Source organism: Pectinophora gossypiella, unplaced genomic scaffold (genome assembly GCF_024362695.1).
Source record: "Pectinophora gossypiella unplaced genomic scaffold, ilPecGoss1.1 Pgos_35, whole genome shotgun sequence".
Taxonomy (NCBI): Eukaryota; Metazoa; Arthropoda; class Insecta; order Lepidoptera; family Gelechiidae; genus Pectinophora; species Pectinophora gossypiella.
This window is the reverse complement of record NW_026063245.1, coordinates 919,013-936,463: the sequence shown is the minus strand read 5'-3', so window position 1 is coordinate 936,463 and position 17,451 is coordinate 919,013. Positions and strand designations below refer to the sequence as shown.

Here is a 17,451-nt window from a genome sequence, read left to right as displayed (position 1 = left end):
GCAGCCAAGTGGACGTGTCGTTAGCTATAGAGTTACTGTCGTCTAACAGATACCTTCTGAATGATTTAATACGTTTCCACACCAAAGAAGCAGGAGACCGGGGAGCAAGAGCAAAAGTCACGCCATCCATTAACTTTTTTCTTGGCGAGGAATCTCTTGGAGCGAGCAGACGCCTTCTGGAAAGACAGATATTTTTGCATGGAAGATAGATCACCAGCAAAGCTATTCTCAGCCTCATCCCGTTGACGCACGCTTTCCGTACATTCCGCGTCCCACCAAGGAGGCGATGATATTTTGCCTCGTGCTGAGTTTTTCAAAGGGATAGAGCTATCGGCGGATGAAGTGATACACGATGTAAATTCCTCGTAGCAAGTAAGATAGTTAGATGAACAGATCGGGGAAAGAGACGGGATCTTACCATTAACCAGCTCCGCATACTTTTGCCAATCGGCCCTGTCCAGACGGTATTTCAAGAGAGGAGGAGGGTTCTTAGCCGGAGGGCTGGGGGTAAGAAAGGAAATAATAATAGGGAAATGATCGCTACCGTAGCAATTAGGTAACACCTTCCATGAAAGGGTCAAAACCATGCTAGGCGATACCAAAGACAAATCCACCACGCTAGAGCCACCAAGAGGTGAAACCCTACGCGTCGGGGAGCCATCATTCAGCACGCACAGGTTGATATTGTCCAGGAGATCAAATAAATGAGGAGCCAGGGAGTCACACTTATAGGAGCCCCAAAAAGTGTGGTGGACATTGAAATCGCCAAGAATTATAAATGGTCCAGGGAGAGAAAAGAGGATATTATTCAGTTCCGAAATAAGAGAGGAGTTGGGGTGTGGGAAGTAAACTGAAACAATAGTACAATTTAAAGCTTTAATTGCTACTACGTGTAGGTCACGATCATGCGGTGGGATTAGGATTTGAGAGAAGGTAATATTTTTATTAACAAGAAGGGCCGAACCAGCATAACCATCATCTTTGTCATCCCGGATACAGGAGTAGCCAGGCATCCTAAAAATGGACCCCGGCTTCAACCATGTCTCAGAGATGGCACAGACAACAGGCTTGAATTTGTTAATTAATAATATTAATTCAGGTTTTTTGGATCGAATACTTTTACAATTCCATTGAAGGAGACAATGACCCGCCATTTTTATTTATTAACATTGACATGAATTGCTTCAATAGAGATACGACATTGTTCGGTAAGGAGTCCGAGAACTTAGAAATAATATTAATTAAGGAACAAACCAACAGCTCTATGAGGTTGTCATTGGGAGTAAGGAGAGGAGTAGACTCGGGAGGAGGAGGGAAGGCACAACCATTAGGTTGTGAGGATATGGGAGAACGGGTTATGTCAGAGTGAGCCTGAACATCATAAGACCTACCTAATTCTGGAGGAGGTCGGCGTTCCCGGTATACGGTTTTACGATACGAGGTGGTGGGATTTTGACTCGAGGATGGAGAAGACGGAGAGGGAGGGAAGAAACCTGGTTGTAAAAGTTTAGGAGGTTGCTGAGAGGCAACTTCGGCAAAAGGTCTCCTCACAGTGGAAAACCGGGCGGAGGCTTCTAGGTAGGAGATGTTTTCCTCAGACATGACCATCTTGATCGCCTTTTGCCTGGAGTGTTCGGGGCACCTTGGGTCTGTGGATTTGTGATTACCAGAGCAGAGTAAACAGGTCACATGTTCATCTGGGATATTACAGCTCTCACCAAGATGGGGCTGTGAGCATTTGAAGCAGCGGGCTTTTGATCGGCATTGAGCTTTGATATGGCCAAATCGGCAGCAACCTCTGCATTGAATTGTGGGCAGATGGTAAACATCAACGGGAAGGGACGTGTGGTAGCAATAAACTTTTTGGGGCAATGACTGTCCTAAAAACGTCAGGACAACCGTGTTAGAAGGAATCCAAGTAGCGGATCCATCAATAATTTTCTTGGAGTTTAGACGCCTAGCTTTAATAACTTGGCCACAATTGGAGGGGTACTGAAGACCTGAAACAAGCTCCTCCAGAGTCCAGTCTATCGGTATGTTCCTGACAACTCCCATTCTGGAAACTTGGAATTGTGGGATGGTAGCACATAACTTGTTCTCCGCAAGCAAAGGGTTGGTTACGAAGTTGTTAGCAGCTGAGGAAGAAGCAAATTCAACCGAGACGCGGTTGCGTCCCACAGAGTTTACTCCTCCATTGACTATACCTGGTATGTTATTTCTGTGAATAAGTTGGGCAAATTTAAGAACCCTAATAGTAAGTCCCGCTGAAGGATCGCTTTCCATCCTGGTGACATGCACAGAGAAGGGCCCCTGGTCAGCATCCGTGTATTTAAGTTTCTCGCCAGCAAATTCCGGAACAGTATAAACGTCCTGAACAGAGGCAGACGGAGAAATATTTTTCTTGGGCGTAGGATTACCGATTTCCGATTCCGCATGGCGTTTCATGGATCTCTGAGAACCAGAAAGCTCCCCTTGACTTTGTACGAAAGTCTGAGGAGTCATTTCTAAGTCAGGTGGAATACCACCTCCTCCCGGAGGAGGATCGTCCCCCATTTTAAGGGCAAATGCGAAATTACATACACAAAACACTTACCACGTAAACACAAATATATACCACCACCTATATAAATACTATAACTGAATAATTTTGTAACAATCAGAGGAATAAACCAAAGATTCAAAACAACTCGGCTGCAACGTGATTTCTAGAGCACGATGACAAGCAGAATCCACGTCTTTCTCCACGAGTAACTGAAAATACAATGACAGATTAGACTATACCCCTCAACACATATAAAATAAAGTAATAGGTAGTTTATGCACACAATAACACAATAAACGAATATTACCTGTTCATACTTATTTAAGCTACAAGTTTCAACTTGTTCACCCAGCTCCTTTGACATCAGGTAACACGAGTATAGCGCGGATGCCAGCACTCGATCTTCTTTATCATACGCGCCGTATATACTTCTCACTTATTTTGGTCTGTCCGTGTTCGAATCAAGTTTTTTCCTGTAAGTCAAATTCATTAGCAGATTGCTTCATGTCTCTATACAATTTGCTGTCCTGTCATCCAATACCAGATTGGCTCAACGATTTCCAGAATTATGACATAAAGTGATAATATAATTTGAGACTCACAAAGTACCATACGAAAATATCAGAAATTCTATCCAGATTGGCGCGAGTCGTCATTGAATTCAAGAACAGCTTCGGTCCTATCATTTAATACCAGATTGGCTCAACGATCTCTAGAATTATGACATAAAGTGATAATATAATTGAGACTCACAAAGTGCCATACGAAAATATCAGAAATTCTATCCAGATTGGCGCGAGTCGTCATTGAATTCAAGAACAGCTTCGGTCCTATCATTTAATACCAGATTGGCTCAACGATCTCTAGAATTATGACATAAAGTGATAATATAATTGAGACTCACAAAGTGCCATACGAAAATATCAGAAATTCTATCCAGATTGGCGCGAGTCGTCATTGAATTCAAGAACAGCTTCGGTCCTATCATTTAATACCAGATTGGCTCAACGATCTCTAGAATTATGACATAAAGTGATAATATAATTGAGACTCACAAAGTGCCATACGAAAATATCAGAAATTCTATCCAGATTGGCGCGAGTCGTCATTGAATTCAAGAACAGCTTCGGTCCTGTCATTCAATACCAGATTGGCTCAACGATCTCTAGAATTATGATATAAAGTGACGATACAATGTATGACCCAAAAATTACCACAAGGATGTCAGAAATTCTATCCAGATTGGCGCGAGTCGTCATTGAATTCAAGAACAGCTTCGGTCCTGTCATTCAATGCCATATTGGCTCAACGATCTCTAGAATTAGATATAAAAATGACGATACAATGTGTGACCCAAAAATTACCACATGGGTGTTAGAAATTCTATCCAGATTGGCGCGAGTCGTCATTAAATTCAAGAACAGCTTCGATTCTGTCATTCAATGCCAGATTGGCTCAACGATCTCTAGAATTAGACATAAAAGTGATGATACAATGTGTGACCCAAAAATTACCACATGGGTGTCAGAAATTCTGTCCAAATTGGCGTGAGTCGTAATTAGATTCAAGGACAGCAAATTGTAATAACATAATGAATTTGACTTGCATGATATAATTCCCATAGCGGAAGCTTTTTCGTAATAGTGTGATCAATTAATTTAACTATTTATAAAAGAATCAAAATCACTCTCTAGCTCACTTGTCATGCCCGGTCAAGGCAAGAATCTATACTGAATTACATTACACATTGCACAGATTGTGCCTCGTATGCATTGAGGAATGTGGGCTATACTATACCATATATTATATCAATCAGGTATCCTCTGACTCGTGGGAAACTTTTTTATAAACAACTAGTTTCAGTTACTGACTTCGCTTGATAAATTATTTTTATTGCAGGGTACAGGTTTACCTACAATACATTATGAAGAAGGTGAACAAGTTTTCACTTTTGATTCATCATGCAGAATCAATGCTTTGCGTTTACTCAAATATTGTTATGTTTTTGTTCAACTGTAATGATGATGGTGATTATAACGTTCGACTTACTGTTCGATTCAAAGCAGGTTGAAATAAGGTTAATATTATTTAAAATATCAGTATTGAAACGTTGCACTCCTTGTTCAGTACAACTTAGGTACCTACCTAATGTACAACTAGATCGTGATTACATAATCATCACAACCAATATGCAGGTATATTCATGATATTCCTCTTCGTAAGATTATCGTTTATATTCAATGTACATAATGTAGTCAGAAAAAAAATGTATGTAGAGAATCGAACTTGTAACATATACCTACATTGAACATCAAACTCTTAACCACTGAGCCATCGTCGTACTGCGTCATCGGAAATAGGTGTAAGTTTACGTCTGTGTAGTAAATACCTAATTAATATGAATATGCGGTGTATCATTTTACAAAGTGTTGCGACTAACTCGTTTGTTCGTGAGAATAGCAACTAAGCATTTTAGCGATGACTACGCGTCCAAAATGCTAAAATTTGAAATATGCAATGCATAATCCGTTATTGTCTTGCATTTAAGGTTTTATTTTGCATAATTCAGTTTTGCACGGATTTGTATTGTTTTTCTATAAAATAGGAAAAATCATTAAACTTTACTCATTCCTTTGATCGATTCCCAATTGTCCACAATTGTGGTATCCTCATCCGTGTTATTTTCATCTTCAGTGCTTTTCTTCAAGAAAGTTTGTTAAAATGTTAGTAAGTATTTACATTTAAGTAAAGTAGTAGTAGTAGTTCATGTATTGTGTTGGAGTTTTTTACATAATAAATTTACACAACATTTTAAATACCATATACCTAACCGATTTCTTAATTTTCAGGTCTAACTACGAATATTCATCCGGTTCGGACTCCCAACTGCCGCTGGCGCCTACGCCTGCGCCGAAAGTGTTGAAAAAGAAGCCTGCGAGCAAGAGGAAGCCGGCGGAGTCGACCCCAACGCCTACTAGGTAAGATTAACATGATTATCTTTAATCTTGTGTGCTTTTGAGAGAAGTTAATAGTGAGACAGTCGTGCCCATCAGTGGAACATTAAATAGGTACTTTAATATCTATCACTTTACTTTTATTTTATTCGAGATAATTTTACGCTATTTGCAAATACAACTTACATATCCCCTATCTCTACCCTTTTGAGATACATGCAGAATTATATGTTATGTTATGTATCTTGATTAAGAGTAACAAAAGTAATATAAAATAATGTAATGGGTATAATGAGCGTTCTAATTGGAAATCGTAGCGCACGGCGGTAACACTTGCATCGTTTCAATATAAACATTATTGTTACAGTTCTAAAAAGAAGTCGCGGTCGAGCGCCAACGACGAGGCAGGCGCGACCGCAACGTATTCATCGAGGTATGTAACAAAACCTAATTTTCTACATATTTTGTCTACATTATCCATACTAATATTATAAATGCGAAAGTAACTCTGTCTGTCTGTCTGTCTGTCTGTCTGTCTGTGTGTCTGTCTGTCTGTTACTCTTTCACGCCTAAACGGCTCAACGGATTTTGATGAAATTTGGTATGGTGATAGATGATAACCTAGAAATGGTCATAGGCTATAAATAATCACGCCATCGTTCTTAGGGGGTAGGCAGTTGGCAGATAACTAAATTGATTTAGTGATTTGTAGTCGTTTTTGTTGGGACTTTTGCTCTTTCACGTCTAAACGGCTGAACGGATTTTAATGAAATTTAGTAAGGTAATAGTTGGTTATCTAAAAACGGTTGTACGATCAAATTGATCACGTCATCGTACTTAGGGGGTAGGAAGTAGGCAGAAAACTGAATTGAGTTAGTGATTTTTTTATGGTTTTTGCTGGGAGTTTTGTCTATCATGCCTAAACGGCTCAACGGATTTTGATGAAATTTAGTTAGCTGATAGATAGTAATCTAGAAAAGGATATGGCCTATTAATATTTATGCTATCGTACTTAAGGCGTAGGCAGTAGACAGAAAACTAGGTTAGTGATTTTTAATTGTTTGTTTTAAAAGTTTGCCTCATTCACGCCTTAACGTCTGAACGGAATTTTATAAGACTTGGTTAATTTAAAGATAGGATCTTAGGCACGGACACAGGCTACTTTTTATGGCGGGAAAATACCTCATTCCCGCGGAAATCTAGATTTCGTGATCGTGTCAAGAAGCGCATGACGCCATAGCTACTGGAATGATTTCGATGTTTTTTTTTAAACTGAGTGACCTCAAGTTAGTATTTGATCACTTTTCTAACTTAGAGGGTAGGTAGGCGCCATAATTTAGGGAATTTATGATAAAATTTTGATGCAACTGTCTTTATTAAACAGTTATATCTCATTCCTACAGGAACCTACACATAGCTATAGCTAGCTATCTATTAACATTAAAACTCTTTCTAGAATCACATTACGCCAATTAATTGATCTGATTTGTATAAGTTTTTTTATTCAACTAACTATTACATTACATACAGATAAAATCTAATTACTTACACCACATAATTAATATAGTACTACATGACTAGCTACGCTTTAAACTTGAGGAGGTAATTCGATAGACATTTATACGAACTTTAAGCCCAGTAATCAATCATAGTAATAAGGTAATACTCATTTTAGACAAAGAAACGGATAGGTAATCAGTTCGTCAACGAAATTATAACACCTACACTTAGTTTGTTTACTATTTAACGAGGGAAAATAATCCTTACTAATATTATAAATGCGAAAGTAACTCTGTCTGTCTGTCTGTCTGTTACGCTTTCCCGCTAAAACCTCTCAACCGATTTTGATTAAATTTGGCACAGACAATCTTTAGACCCTGAGAAAGAAAATAGGATACCTTTTATTGCGAAAAGAAGGGACGAAGACATTGAAATAGGGGTTGAAAGTTTGTATGGGATATTTTAATTTTAAAATATAAATCCATGAAACTTTATATTTAAGCACTTGATAAAAAATAATTAAACATATGTTCTAGCGTTGCTGAAATTTCGACCAGTGAGGGGGTGAAATGAGGGTTGAAAGTTTGTATGGGAGTTCGTCATTTTTGGGGATAAAACCACGAAACTTTATATTTAGGAACTTGATAAGAAATAAAAAAACAATTTGTTAAAGCGTTTTTGAAAATTCGATCTTTGAGGGGATGAAATAGGTGTTGAAATTTTTTATGAGGTTCGTCATTTTTCAAGATAAAAATATTAAATTTTGTGTTTAGGCACTAAATAACAAACAAAAAATCGTTTGTTCAAGCATTTTGAAATTTTTACCAGTATGGGGGTGAAATACGGGTTGAATGTTTGTATGGGTATTCGTCATTTTTGAAGATAAAACCATGAAACTTGGTACGTAGGTCTCTTAGGATGTGCAGAGTTTTTCAACAAACGGATTTTCCGAAATTCGAACGGAACGGAACGGATTCGGAACGGGAACTACGAAGCCAAACTTTTTGTATACAAAATATTAACCACTGAACCTAGGAACATGATATTTAGTAGTTTTGGGTGTATCAAGTTAAAAAAATTTGGCTTTTGTAGATAAAGTTCCTTTTAACGAATACTCTGCATCGCCGCCACTGCCGTCGGTCGTCGTTTGTCGTCGCGCACATTCGCCGAAGTGTGGCGGCAGTCAACGGCGCTGTCTTGTGGTGGGGGAGCGCACGTGGTGTATACGTGGCCTGCTCGCGAGTGTCGAGTCCAAACAATTTCTACATTTTAACAAATAATAACAAAATAGCAAACGTACAAAATAGTTTTAAATTAGGTCATTTTAAAATATTTTTGTACACAACGTGACGCTGACCCCTGTAAGTGTCTTGGACATAAGGGACCGATAAATATTCCTAGGTAATTTCTGCCACTCAATGGAATACATAGGTACTTTATAACGACTGTAAACAGATATTTTTTATTTTTTTTAAATATACCTACTTACTCTCTTTTAATCACATGCTATACCGTTCCTTTTATATAATCCTTAATATTCAAATTAAAAGTACGCAGACGAAGTCGCACTTCGGCGAATGTGCGCGACGACGAACGACGACCGACGGCAGTGGCGGCGATGCAGAGTATTCGTTAAAAGGAACTTTATCTACAAAAGCCAAATTTTTTTAACTTGATACACCCAAAACTACTAAATATCATGTTCCTAGGTTCAGTGGTTAATATTTTGTATACAAAAAGTTTGGCTTCGTAGTTCCCGTTCCGAATCCGTTCCGTTCCGTTCGAATTTCGGAAAATCCGTTTGTTGAAAAACTCTGCACATCCTAAGAGACCTACGTACCAAGTTTCATGGTTTTATCTTCAAAAATGACGAATACCCATACAAACATTCAACCCGTATTTCACCCCCATACTGGTAAAAATTTCAAAATGCTTGAACAAACGATTTTTTGTTTGTTATTTAGTGCCTAAACACAAAATTTAATATTTTTATCTTGAAAAATGACGAACCTCATAAAAAATTTCAACACCTATTTCATCCCCTCAAAGATCGAATTTTCAAAAACGCTTTAACAAATTGTTTTTTTATTTCTTATCAAGTTCCTAAATATAAAGTTTCGTGGTTTTATCCCCAAAAATGACGAACTCCCATACAAACTTTCAACCCTCATTTCACCCCCTCACTGGTCGAAATTTCAGCAACGCTAGAACAAATGTTTAATTATTTTTTATCAAGTGCTTAAATATAAAGTTTCATGGATTTATATTTTAAAATTAAAATATCCCATACAAACTTTCAACCCCTATTTCAATCTCTTCGTCCCTTCTTTTCGCAATAAAAGGTATCCTATTTTCTTTCTCAGGGTCTAAAGATTGTCTGTGCCAAATTTAATCAAAATCGGTTGAGAGGTTTTAGCGGGAAAGCGTAACAGACAGACAGACAGACAGAGTTACTTTCGCATTTATAATATTAGTAAGGATTATTTTCCCTCGTTAAATAGTAAACAAACTAAGTGTAGGTGTTATAATTTCGTTGACGAACTGATTACCTATCCGTTTCTTTGTCTAAAATGAGTATTACCTTATTACTATGATTGATTACTGGGCTTAAAGTTCGTATAAATGTCTATCGAATTACCTCCTCAAGTTTAAAGCGTAGCTAGTCATGTAGTACTATATTAATTATGTGGTGTAAGTAATTAGATTTTATCTGTATGTAATGTAATAGTTAGTTGAATAAAAAAACTTATACAAATCAGATCAATTAATTGGCGTAATGTGATTCTAGAAAGAGTTTTAATGTTAATAGATAGCTAGCTATAGCTATGTGTAGGTTCCTGTAGGAATGAGATATAACTGTTTAATAAAGACAGTTGCATCAAAATTTTATCATAAATTCCCTAAATTATGGCGCCTACCTACCCTCTAAGTTAGAAAAGTGATCAAATACTAACTTGAGGTCACTCAGTTTAAAAAAAAACATCGAAATCATTCCAGTAGCTATGGCGTCATGCGCTTCTTGACACGATCACGAAATCTAGATTTCCGCGGGAATGAGGTATTTTCCCGCCATAAAAAGTAGCCTGTGTCCGTGCCTAAGATCCTATCTTTAAATTAACCAAGTCTTATAAAATTCCGTTCAGACGTTAAGGCGTGAATGAGGCAAACTTTTAAAACAAACAATTAAAAATCACTAACCTAGTTTTCTGTCTACTGCCTACGCCTTAAGTACGATAGCATAAATATTAATAGGCCATATCCTTTTCTAGATTACTATCTATCAGCTAACTAAATTTCATCAAAATCCGTTGAGCCGTTTAGGCATGATAGACAAAACTCCCAGCAAAAACCATAAAAAAATCACTAACTCAATTCAGTTTTCTGCCTACTTCCTACCCCCTAAGTACGATGACGTGATCAATTTGATCGTACAACCGTTTTTAGATAACCAACTATTACCTTACTAAATTTCATTAAAATCCGTTCAGCCGTTTAGACGTGAAAGAGCAAAAGTCCCAACAAAAACGACTACAAATCACTAAATCAATTTAGTTATCTGCCAACTGCCTACCCCCTAAGAACGATGGCGTGATTATTTATAGCCTATGACCATTTCTAGGTTATCATCTATCACCATACCAAATTTCATCAAAATCCGTTGAGCCGTTTAGGCGTGAAAGAGTAACAGACAGACAGACAGACAGACAGACAGACAGACAGACAGACAGACAGACAGACAGAGTTACTTTCGCATTTATAATATTAGTATGGAAGTATGGATGGATTATACAGTTGCTTTCTGTTTAAAGTTACCTCTATAACACTCATCTGAGAACATGCACCAATCACCCACGAACTCATTCCTGAAATCCGCATTGAAATCAGACAATACGTTTTAATTTTAATAATATTGCAATATAAACGTTTCACACTAATATAGCAGCGCCTCCTAGTGAGTTAATATCATAAGACTTATCTTAGACCATGCACCATTCAACTACGAACCCATTGCTGAAAACCGCATTGAAATCGGACAATTCGTTTTAATATTATTGCAATACTATTTTTCACTAATATTGTAGCACCCTCTAGTGAGTTAAAGACGTCATCATCATCATCAGCCGTATGACGCCCACTGCTGGGCATAGGCCTCCCCCAAGGATCTCCACGACGATCGGTCCTGCGCTGCCCGCATCCAGCGGCTTCCCGCGACCTTCACCAGATCGTCGGTCCACCTTGTAGCGGGCCTACCCACTGAGCGTCGTCCGACACGTGGTCGCCACTCCAGAACCTTTCCGCCCCATCGACCATCGGTTCTCCTCGCTATGTGTCCTGCCCACTGCCACTTCAGCTTTGCAATTCTCCGAGCTATGTCGGTGGCTTTAGTTCTCCTGCGGATCTCCTCATTTCTGATTCGATCCAGCAGGGAAATACCGAGCATAGCTCTCTCCATTGCCCGCTGAGCGACACCGAGCCTCCTCACGAGACCCATAGTAAGCGGCCACGTCTCACTGCCGTAGGTCATCACTGGCAACACGCACTGGTCAAAGACTTTCGTCTTGAGACACTGAGGTATTCTGGACGAGAAGATATTCCGCAGCTTCCCGAACGCTGCCCATCCGAGTTGGATCCGACGAGAGATCTCTTTCTCGAAGTTGGACTTACCTAACTGGATTATTTGTCCTAGGTAAATGTACTGGTCTACAACTTCGAGTGTAACGTTCCCAACCTGAACTGGAGTGGGTGCGACATGGTCGTTGGACATAATTTTTGTCTTTGCCATGTTCATGCTAAGACCCACTCGTTGGGATGCGTTACTGAGATGCTCGAGCATGGTGTTCAGGTCTTCCAGGGTCTCAGCCATTAGGACTATATCATCGGCAAATCGAAGGTGCGTCAGGTACTCGCCATTGATGTTGATGCCAAATCCTTTCCAGTCCAGAAGCTTAAAAATATCCTCCAATGCAGCAGTGAACAGTTTCGGAGAGATGACATCTCCCTGTCTCACTCCTCGCTGCAGTTGGATCGGATTAGAGCTCTGGTTCTGTACTCGAACTGACATAGTGGCATTTTGGTAGAGGTCCCTTAGCACTTCGATGTACCTATGGTCCACTTGGCACCTCTGAAGAGACTGCAACACAGCCCAGGTCTCGATCGAATCAAAGGCTTTTTCATAGTCCACAAACGCCAAGCAAAGTGGCAGATTATACTCTTCGGTCTTCTGTATAACCTGCCGCAGCGTATGGATGTGGTCTATGGTGCTAAAGCCTTTTCGGAAACCGGCTTGTTCGGGAGGCTGGAAGTCGTCAAACCTGCAAGCGAGACGATTCGTAATGACCCTCGAAAACAATTTGTAGACATGGCTCAGAAGCGAGATAGGTCTGTAGTTCTTCAGTAGGGCTTTATCACCTTTCTTGAAGAACAAGATCACCTCGCTTCCGCTCCATGCCCTCGGCGTTTTGCCCTGAAATATGACGGAATTGAAGAGCCTTTGGAGGACTTTAAGTATTGGCGTTCCGCCCGCTCTCAATAGTTCTGCTGTGATTCCGTCATCTCCTGCCGCTTTGTTGTTTTTGAGTTGTTTGAGGGCCATCCTAATCTCGTACAGGCTGACGTCCGGGATATCTTCAGTGTAGTGTCGGGTAAGCTTGGCTCGAGGGTCTCGAGCCATGCTTTCGCCTGATGTTTTCGTGGAATATAGCTGTCTATAGAAACTCTCAATCTCCCTCAGGATTTCGGGAGTCGACGAAATGATTCTGCCGTCCTCAGTTTTCAGTCTCGCTAGTTGACTTTGCCCAATAGACAGATCTTTTGCGAACACCTTGGAGCCCTTGTTCCGCTCTATAGCCTCTTTAATACGTTTAGTATTAAATTGGCGAAGGTCGCTCGTCAAAGACTTCGAGATCTGTCTATTAAGTTGTCTATAACGTAAGACATCCGCTGAGTCCTGCAGCCTCATTTCGTGTCTCTTATCCATGAGTTCGAGTGTGTGTGCGGAGAGTTTCTGCGTTTTGGTACGGCTAATTTTTATTATTTGGGAACATGCAATAAGCTACCACGTACACATTGCCGAAAACAGAATTGTAATCGGACATTTCGTTTTGATTATATTGCAACATTGTTTTGCACTAATATTGTGGCGCCCCTAGTGAGTTACAGCCATGACACCTGTCTAAGAACATGAATTCATCAAACACAAACCCGCTATTGAAAACCGCCTCAAAATCGGATCATTAGTTTAAAAGATAGGTGGTAACATTACTTTGCACAAACGCACACACAAACATCTCTCACCCTAAACGCATATAAATGCTCCGTTCCGTCGTGGGTAATAAATGTAATTAAAATTATACTAACCGTAATTAACAACACTTTGCTTTACTTAATACATAACATACATAAACTGCCTATATACGTCCCACTGCTGGGCACAGGCCTCCCCTCAATCAACCGGAGGGGGTGTGGAGCATACTCCATCACGCTGCTCCACTGCGGGTTGGTGGAGGTGTTTTTACGGCTAATAGCCGGGACCAACGGCTTAACGTACCCTCCGAAGCACAGAATCATCTTACTTTTTCGGACAATCAGGTGATTCAAGCCTGAAAAGTCCTTACCAAACAAAGAGGACAGTCTCACAAAGTGATTTCGACAATGTCCCCATCGGGAATCGAACCCGGAACACCAGATCGTGAGCCTAACGCTCTAACCACTAGACCACGGAGGCTGTTTACTTAATACTACCTGATTATTGAGTGATGGGTTCAACTTTATGAATTAAATGAGGATTAATTGGATGAATTTGATTCACTTGACCACACAATCCACGTGCCACTTATAGTCGATCTTGATTTTTCTTTAATCTTCTCTTTAATCTTCGCCAATCACTTCGTATTAATTTATCTACAATTTATTGATTGTGATCTGGGATCTTCTCTGAAATCTGGCTCGAAGGACCATGAATATGCCATCAGGCAAAAAGGCATATCAATGCCTTTTTACTGATTTTTAAGGGATTTAGGTAGCAATGAAACAGCACCGTGTTCGACGTAATTACGTGTAATCAATGGAACCGAAAAAAAAAACGCCTGTCAAAAACAATTAACTAATAAAAACTATTGCAAATAAATTGCTATTATAAATTGAAGAGGCGTTTCGAATAATATTTATTCTAAACACTAATATTGTGGCGCCCCCTAGTGAGTTACAGACATGACACTTGTCTAATAACATGAACTCATCAAACACAAACCCGTTATTGAAAACCGCATCAAAATCGGATTATTAGTTTAGAAGATAATTAATAACATTTCTTTGCACAAACGCACACACAAACATCTCTCACCCTAAACGCATATACCTGCTCCGTTCCGTCGTGGGTAATAAATGTAATTAAAATTATACTAACCGTAATTAACAACACTTTGCTTTACTTAATACATAACATACATAAACTGCCTATATACGTCCCACTGCTGGGCACAGGCCTCCCCTCAATCAACCGGAGGGGGTATGGAGCATACTCCATCACGCTGCTCCACTGCGGGTTGGTGGAGGTGTTTTTACGGCTAATAGCCGGGACCAACGGCTTAACGTACCCTCCGAAGCACAGAATCATCTTACTTTTTCGGACAATCAGGTGATTCAAGCCTGAAAAGTCCTTACCAAACAAAGAGGACAGTCTCACAAAGTGATTTCGACAATGTCCCCATCGGGAATCGAACCCGGAACACCAGATCGTGAGCCTAACGCTCTAACCACTAGACCACGGAGGCTGTTTACTTAATACTACCTGATTATTGAGTGATGGGTTCAACTTTATGAATTAAATGAGGATTAATTGGATGAATTTGATTCACTTGACCACACAATCCACGTGCCACTTATAGTCGATCTTGATTTTTCTTTAATCTTCTCTTTAATCTTCGCCAATCACTTCGTATTAATTTATCTACAATTTATTGATTGTGATCTGGGATCTTCTCCGAAATGTGGCTCGAAGGACCATGAATATGCCATCAGGCAAAAAGGCATATCAATGCCTTTTTACTGATTTTTAAGGGATTTAGGTAGCAATGAAACAGCACCGTGTTCGACGTAATTACGTGTAATCAATGGAACCGAAAAAAAAACGCCTGTCAAAAACAATTAACTAATAAAAACTATTGCAAATAAATTGCTATTATAAATTGAAGAGGCGTTTCGGATAATATTTATTCTAAACACTAATATTGTGGCGCCCCCTAGTGAGTTACAGACATGACACTTGTCTAATAACATGAACTCATCAAACACAAACCCGTTATTGAAAACCGCATCAAAATCGGATTATTAGTTTAGAAGATAATTAATAACATTTCTTTGCACAAACGCACACACAAACATCTCTCACCCTAAACGCATATACCTGCTCCGTTCCGTCGTGGGTAAAAAAACGTGTTGAGATTAGGTATCGTTAGGTTTTCAAATCAAAAATACTTAATAAAACACAAAAATGACTAAATAAAAGGACGTCGATGAAGAGGAAGACCAAGGCGGAACTAGTAAAAGTGGAAGTTGTGGTGTATCAGAACGACGGAACTCGCTGTGAATGCACATTAAAAGTCCTCAACCAACAAGACTCCTATCTTCTTCTTCGTCGTTCCCACACTGCTGAGGATCGCGACCACAGGTTATGGTTTTCCACTTGGTACGACTATATGCTGCGTGCACCGCCCTCTGTATGCTGCCGCCCACCGTCTTCTTCACGATGTCAGACCACCTCGTAGGCGCCCTTCCTCGCGCACGTTTGCCATCCATTTGCCCAACGATGATCTGCTTCTCCAGACTGTGCTTCGGAGACCGCATAATATGTCCGAAGAAGCTTAGGGCACGACTCCGGCATATTGAGGACAGCCGCGTCGTGATCTTGAGCTCTTTTAATATGGACTCATTCGTACACGTAAATCGCCTTAAATTACCAAGTAGAGAAAGTCCACCATGAGGTGAGCACGAAGTTTTGAAGACAGGAGTGATTGTATTAGATTTCCTCCTGAGCAGTTGCACTACAAATTTAGTGATGAAGAGGTGAGTGATTGAAAAAATATGTCATAGAAGAACTTGTAGACATCATATTAATCTGAGTTACTTGTATTAATCAGATTTTTTACTAATTTTCAGGCAATACTTGACAGAAACCTTAAGTGGGATGACATAATTATAAAGAAAATCAATAAGAGGATGAACTCTTTTAATGTTTATAAAACAATAGTATGGAAGAATTTTGATGCATCTTGGAGCAATGGCAACATGTAAGCATATTCCTAGTTAAAAATATATTTTTTAAGTGAGTGTTGCTCGTTTTAAGTGGATTTCCTTTATGGCTGATTAGGCTCAGGCCTAGGACGGCCAGATATGAGGAACGACTAATCCTGTTTTTTTCTCTAACGAGGTTTGTAAGATCAATGACCAACCTCATCAACCTGCTGCTGTGACTATTTGGGTGTCTCGGACTAAAGGCCCTTGACGTAGCTTATTTATCTAATGAAATGACTATATAGGTACTTAAGTAATTAGTAAGGGAGTCAAGACTCTCTTTGTGAATTTCCCTCTTATGTATGAAACCGTTTATCATGCCAGTCATAGTAACTAAACACATAACGGCCTCCGTGGTCCTGTAGTTGAATGTTGTGCTCACAATCCAGAGGTCCTGGGTTCGAATCCTGGTGGAGAAAAATCACAGAATCACTTTGTATTCCTTGTTTTGCTAGGACATTACAGGCTGAACACCTGATTGTCCAAATGTAAGATGATCAGTGCTTCAGAAGGCATGTTAAGCTGATGGTCTTGGTTACTACTTACTAATGTAAGTATGTAGTTGTTACATGAGTCATGTCAGGGGCCCTTGGCGGCTCAATAATAACCCAGACACTAGGGTTGATGAGGTTGGTAATCCATCTCATAACTCACATGATAGAAGAAGAATAGTAACTAAGGAAGGGATCTTCTTCAGTATTATAATGGGCTAGGTAACGGACTCCAATGTGGGTTGGTGGAGGTGTTTTTCTTTTTTGGAACAGCATGGTGGAGTATGCTCCATACCCCCTCTGGTTGATTGAGGGGAGGCCTGTGCCCAGCAGTGGGATGTATATAGGCTGTTTATGTATGTATGTAGGTAACGGACTGGTATCTATCTTAAAAAACTGACTGCATGTTGTCTTGATTTATTAAACTTTAGAGAGATGGAAGTGTATACAGCATTTATAATATTTGTTTTCTCTTCAGATTTGGGAGTTGTGAGTGACAACGAGCAGATTACATAACAATGGGAGGATAACAAGGGCCTTAACTGAAAAAACTGGTGAATGTTCCCAAATAAACCTCACAGATGTAGAAGAAAGACAAAATAAATTTGTTTATTTATTTTATTTCTGTTCCCTACTAAACTAGTAATAAAACATACTTGTTACAAATACTTTT

The 17,451-nt window shown here is 39.5% G+C and overlaps 1 long non-coding RNA gene across 1 annotated transcript; it reads left to right on the top strand.

Annotated features, from left to right (window-relative positions):
- Positions 1–15,919: 15,919 nt before the first annotated feature.
- On the top strand, positions 15,920–17,446 carry LOC126381078 (uncharacterized). Its single transcript, XR_007568661.1, has 3 exons — positions 15,920–16,059; positions 16,153–16,283; positions 17,257–17,446. It is a non-coding gene; the product is annotated as an uncharacterized LOC126381078 (long non-coding RNA).
- The last annotated feature ends 5 nt before the right edge of the window (positions 17,447–17,451 follow it).